Genomic DNA, 7,080 nt, shown 5'->3' with positions numbered 1-7,080 from the left:
GAGAGAGAGAGAGAGAGAGAGAGAGAGAGAGAGAGAGAGAGAGAGAGAGAGACGAGAAAGAAAATAAATCATGGAAAAAATATCTTACACAAGACTGTCCAAAGTAAAATATATTGGGGAAAATTAAAGTAAATGAAAAATTTCTTCAATGCAACTTTATGATACCAAAAGAAAAAAATCAAAGAAGATATCAAAAGTTGAAGACCACACATACTCTTGTAGGGTTAATACTGTGAAATTGGCTTCCTTCCTATCAAAAATGTCTACTGATTTAATACTATCTCTCACTTCACTTTTCAGTAATACAAATACCCAAAATAGTGAAAACAATTCTGAACAAAATATGGGGTAATGAATTGGAGACATCCGCCTTCCAAATTTCAAGTTGGTTTTAGTGTTTTATTAAACAGTAGGAACCCTAAGAATTACCATCCAGATTTTGATTGTAAGACATTATTGCTGAAGATACCACATACTTGAGTCATAGCATATGGAGAAGTTATGTTGGAGCCAACCTGGAAGTGTCAAGCCTACTGACTTGCTTTCTTAATATCTAATGGTTCTACTCATTCTAGTATAGGAGAAAAATCAACAGTCTTGCTTAGTTATCATCTTTGATTTTCCTAGAAACTTTTGTCTAATGTTGGATTAGTGACATATATGTTATGGAAGTAACCAATAGGTATATCTATGCCCTTCTCTCCAAGCTAAAAGTCATTCTCAGTATCACTAACTGAGTCACAAACCCATGGCTGAGTAGATCATAAGCTGTAGAGTTGAACCTACTAATAATCACAAAAATAGCATAGTGCTAGATATAGAAAGATGGGCTAGTCTTCTTTACTACTGTAATTCTTTTGTTTATACGTACATATAATGATAACTTAATTCATTGCTATTATATAATTTTTCAACACTATATTATCTGTTAGATCAATTAAGATATAAAATATAGGGACTGTGGAAATCATGCAGTAGGCAAGAGTGCTTCCTGCAGGGCTCTGAATAAACACTGCAATGTAAGTGGCTAGGTGAGATATTAAGCTTCAGTGCTTAATTTTCCTCATTTACTAAATGAGCTGCTTTTAGTTCCATGAGAAAATAGTCATCGTACTTGAGAAAATAGTTCAGTGCCTTACACATGCTCAATCAGTATTGACCTTTAAATAAGATAGGATGTCTACATGAAATAGTTTACATGCACACTACTGATTTATAATTTTGTCTTGTATATCTTGTACTAACAATCTTTTTAAAGTGTCTTACTGGAAAGATACATTAAGTGACTGAATGTTTCTGTCCTATTCATTAAATACAGTTATAAATGACAATGTGCATTTTAGATAGCTAAAGAGTCTTCAAAATGTTGGTAGAATTGAAGGGAAGGTGTTATAGAGTTGTCCCAGGCAAAGACTTTCACATGACAAACAGGCAGTAGAAGTTGTCAAGAGGCTATCAGTCTGAGGTTAGTCTATCAGGCAGGCTGACACACTAGAAAAAAGATCTTGGCATTTCTGTTTCTATGCTTCTGTTGTTTTAATCTGAATGAGGAATAAAGTAAACTTAAGTCTAATTGGCCCCCCAGGGCTACCAATAACTAAATCATGAAAAATACCCAAGGGCATCTGAACGAAATTATGGAGGGGGCAGGGACAGTGTTCAAGACTTGATAGCTTGCACATGTCATGAGCATCATAGTAGAAACACCAAATCTTAGAGCCAGAGGCTGGGAAACCCTGAACTGAACTCCTAAGTACCAAAGAAGAAGACTTAAGTTTCCTTTATAATATAGTGAAAAATTCTATGCTGCGTAAAGTGGTAAGAACCTCCAGTTCCAGTGATCTTGCTGCAACTCGTTTGGACATCATCAGTGAGAGTATCACAGTAAGTTCAAGGTCAGGATGAACTGGTGAGACACTGACTCTGACCACCAAGAACCTGGGATAGAGTTCAGGCATAAAACAGTAACCTAGCAAGCTAACACAATGAGTCTGATCCTCTGCTTTGAGAAGAAATGCACCTGAGTTCTGGCAGGAAAAGTCTTTCTATATATGTTTTTCATTTTTCTATTAATACTTTACTACACATTCACTGAATATTTGACATCTGAAAGTAGGAACTTTCTAAATACTTCGTTATTTTTAAAAGCTTTATTTTTCTGAAAGCAGTTTTAATTAAGATATGAATTTATGTAATTATAAATTATCCTTTACCTCTCATAAGCAGATGAAAATGGTGACCTATGTTCTGTGATATTTGGTCTTCTCATCTTGTATTTTAACCTAAATGTTATAAGTATATAATAGTGTCCAATTGTGATCCAATTTGCAATTCTATTGATTGATAGTGTTGAGTCTTTTCTCATAACTATTTGCCAATTTATTTAACAGTTATAATGAAAAATGTGTTCAAATATGTTTCTTGTTTTTCTCAAGCTGGAGAAATACCTGAGTATTTTTTGTTTGCATTTAAAAAAATACATATATTATTCTTTTGTAAGAAAGTATCACAGGAGGTATTTATTAACATTTAATTTAAATCAAGTTTAGATAGATTTTCAAAAATTGTTTAATTTTCAAATATCTAGGGCCCAGAATATCTTGATGGCAGTACGTATCCTGTTATAAAATTTATTGCCATTACTTATTGTTAGTACATTAACACTGTTACAATTCTACTGACTAATGACCTAAGTTCAATTTCCTTCATTTGCCATCTAGAAAATGACTAAGGTGTCAGAAAACTCCAGGAATCTCCCATTGCATTTTTTTTTTTTTTTTGGTTTCTCTCTTTAGTCTCCTGCTGTCCTTAAATGTTCTGTATTCTTTTGCTCTCTTTCATTGTCTCAACATAGAAATTTTTATTTTCAGGTAATTCAGTTTGTTTTCTTTGAAAAGAAATCACAAATTGCAATTGGCATATGAGTGAAACTAAGGTCACTAAAAATATTTCTGCTAATATTTAGAGGAATTGTATATTCAAAATTTGCATTTGATCCCTAATGTATATAAAAATATATTTGTATAAGTTGTTAGAATGGATCTATAATAATTGAGTTTTTATTTTTATTTTCTATATAATTGCTCAGTTTTTCCAAAAATAACATTGAAAAGACTGGTCTTGGGCTATGTTCTTCATATGATTTGTGGAACATAAATTAGCCATGTATAAGTGAGTCTATTTTTTGGATGTTTTATTAGGACCTGTTGAGATATGTTCCTATCTTCACTGGTGCACATGAACTCAATAATGTAATGCTAAAGTAAGTATTAAAATTTTATTATTTGAATTTTTCACTTCATTTTGTATATCAAAGGGAGAAATGATTAATTGAATCTTAATTATTTTAAAAATTAAGAAAAATTACCTCTCCATTATAGTCCTTTGGCTTTAGTGTAAACTACAGAATTAATTGTTATAGTCATTAAATTTGTATAATTTTTCAAATTGACATTGTATTGATTATATAGCTTAGTTTGAAAAAAATAATTTCTTAGCAAATTGAGTTTTCTAATATCTGAAAGTACTATTTTGACCAGATATGGGTGCATTTTCTGAATGTATTCTGAATGCACACACAGACACACACACACACACACATATATGTATACATATATACATATATATATATATATATATATTTTAAAAATACTGAAAATTTACACAGTTGATTAGCTTTATATTCAAATCAATTTACGTGAGGAATTAATGTATCTATTTATCTATTTTGTCTCTAAATTTGCATATACATGTGTGTCTAGAAGATATATATATATACATATATATATACACTAATATATATATATATATATATATATATATATATATATATATATATATGTGTTAGTGTGTGTTGACTTTGTAGATCAACTTGAGAGAGTAGATTTTCTTTGTCTATTTTGTGGGTTATGTGGATTGAATTAATGTCCACTGTTTAGGAAGCAACTGCCTTTATGCCCTGAGCAACCTGGCTAGTAAATCTCTATAATGCATTGGTTTTCAATCTTCCTAATACTACAAACTTTTAATACAGTTCCTCACGTTGTGGTGACCACACCCATAAAATTATATCACTGCTACTTCCTAACTGTAATTCATAACTGTAGTGTTATGAATTATAATGTAAATATCTGAGATGCAGGATATCTCATATGCAATCTTCAAAGTGGTTGCAACCTACAGGTTGAGAAATGTCTTAAAATATGTATGATCCTTCTGTTATAACTGGAACAATTTAATTTTAATATCATACTTTGTATAACAAAATGTATTTTCTACATATTGTTTTAATATTTTTCTGATCTTACTATTCTTCTAATTCTACTGGTTTTTTTTATATGAGAACTTTCTGTGGGATTATAGAGATCTATTCACAAATGTGAAAATTGTTTGATTTTTCAACACATCCCCCCCCCCCACACATTTGGTTTTCTTTCTTTGCTAAATGGCTAGGACTGGAGATTTCATATTAAATGTATCTATTTTTAAGCATTCGTTATATTTTCAATGTCAATTTTTTGTCTCAAGTTTTTATGTGTGTTTCTGTTGAGGCAGACTATCTCGCTAGTCATTTGAAATATCTATCTCATTATCCATACCTCATGAAACATTATAATAAATGTTGTAATATCAAAAACAATATCCATATAATCTCAGATCTAATGCAATGGGAAGTTATGGCATTTGCTCTTTGGATTTGCACTCAATATACCTTGTGTGTTATTTAGACTCTAGATTGTATTGAAATTTTCCAGACAGTGCTGATTGTGCTTGGTTTTTAATCAAAACAGCTAGTGCCAGTCAATCATATAGGCCATGCTTCTAGAATTACTTGTAAAGCCTTTACAGAGCTCTATATTGTTTTGCCATCAAGGGTCCACTGAAGACTGACATGAGACAAGTTGTCTGAATTCTCCAAATCTCTGTTATGATCCTTACTTAAATTCTAGAAACATAATAACTAGAAGCAAGCCCAGCCTTTGTTTGCTTCCATAATTTCCTTGTTTATAGATAAATAGACTCTACCAACACACACACACAAACACACACACACACACACACACACGAGAGAGAGAGAGAGAGAGAGAGAGAGAGAGAGAGAAAGAGACATAGAAACAGAGAGAGAGAGAGAAAGAAACAGAGACAGAGAGAAGAAAAGAGATATGAGGACAGGACAATGTAAGGAGCCTTCGTCCAAAAAGGTTTTATTTTTTAAAGTTTAATTTTATTTTATACATATTCACTTTACATCTTTTTCACTGACCCCCTCCCTGTCATCCAAAACACACAATCCTTTTCCCATACCCCCTTCCCTTCTGCTCTGAGTCGGGGGGGGGGCCTCCTGAGTATCCCTGACCCAGACACTTTAAGTTTCTGTGAGGCCATGTGCTTCCTCACCCACTGAGGCCAGACCATGCAGACAGGCAACAGCTATTGGGATAGATCCTGCTCCAGTTGTTCAAGAACCACATGGAAGTCAAGCTGCATATCTGCTACCTATGAAGGTAGGCCTAGGTCCAGCTCTAGTACATTCTTTGGTTGGTGGTTCAGACTCTGAGAGCCCCAAGAGTCTAGGTTAGTTGACTCTGTTGGTCTTCCTGCAAAGTCTCTATCCGCTTGAGGCACAGAAATCCTTCCTCCTATTCTTCTTAAAGAGCCCCTAAGCCCCATCCACTGTTTGCCTGTAGGTATCTGTATCTGTCTGAGTCAGCTGCTGGGTGAGATCTCTCAGAGAACATGCTCAAGTCTGTAAGCATAACAGAGTATTATTAATAATGTCAGAAACTAGTGTTTGTTCAAGGGATAGGTCTCAAGTTGGGCCAGTTATTGGTTTGCCACTCTCTCACTCTCTGTTCCATCCCTGTGCCTACATTTTTGTAGATCAGATGAACTTTGGGCTGAGCATTTAGTGGGTGGGTTGGTATCTCTATCATTCCACTGGGGTCATTGCCTGTTGTACAGGAGGTAGCCCCTTCAGGTTCATATCTAATGTTGTGAATCAAATCTAAGATAATTCTCGTGGATTCTTGGACTCCTCCTTTGTCACCCAAAAAAGTCTTATCTATAAATTTTGTTTCTTATGTTGTTTATACATTTTTCCAAACTCCTAAGAGTTGTAGGCACAGCTGGAATGAATCAGGAAGAGAGAGGAAAGGAAGAGAGTACAGAAGGAATTACTGGAAGAGATACTAAGGAGATACTATAAACACTTTAAAGATACTATAGACACTGATCTACTACATTAGAAAATACAGGTTACATTATATATTCTAGATTGAGTATCCCAATCAGGACACAGTCCTATAGTTTATTTACTTATTGCTTATATTTATTTGAGATGATAACAACTAGATAATTCCTTTCTTTTTATTTTCCTCACAAAATCTTGGCATATATCCTCTCCTTGTTCTTTTTCAAATTCATAGCCTTATTTTTCATTATTTTTTGTTACATACATATACCTTCCTAAATAAAACCTACTCAGTATGTATAATTTTATTTGTGTGTTTGTTTTTAAGGCATATCATTTGATATTGGATAAACAGATGTTGTATTCTGCTCTGGGGATGACTGTTTCTCCCACTTGTGTCTTAGTTATGACAGAAACTGCACACATCAAATTTCAGTCCTGTAATGTTAACTCACTTTTTACAATAAACAAGAGAACAAAGAAGAAGGAAGAAGCAGAGTCTCTCTTATGAATGGAGTGTTCAATGGATATTGATCTCTTTTTTCATGTTTGCTTTCTTTTGCTTCTCAAAGTCCTTAATAAAATGAATTTTATTCTGGTTATAATCTTAATTATAATCTTTAGCATATCAAGATCAATATGAATAAATTTCAAGTCAAGGTTGGACTTTTGTACAACTCAGCAAATATTAAAAGTCTTCAGTTAAACTATTACACTTTATTGTTTTAATTTTTTCCTCAATGTAGATCTGCTTCTGTAACATAAGGGTGTTTGATAAACAAACAAGCAAACAAACAACAACATATACGTGAGAGAAATTTTCAGTTTGGCTTCATTGGTCATGTCTTGGTGATCTCTATTCTGGTCTAAAATCAGCCATTCTCAAAGCT

Source organism: Grammomys surdaster, unplaced genomic scaffold, assembly GCF_004785775.1.
Source record: "Grammomys surdaster isolate TR1022 unplaced genomic scaffold, NIH_TR_1.0 126086, whole genome shotgun sequence".
NCBI lineage: Eukaryota > Metazoa > Chordata > Mammalia > Rodentia > Muridae > Grammomys > Grammomys surdaster.
Note: the sequence above shows the minus strand (reverse complement) of the source record.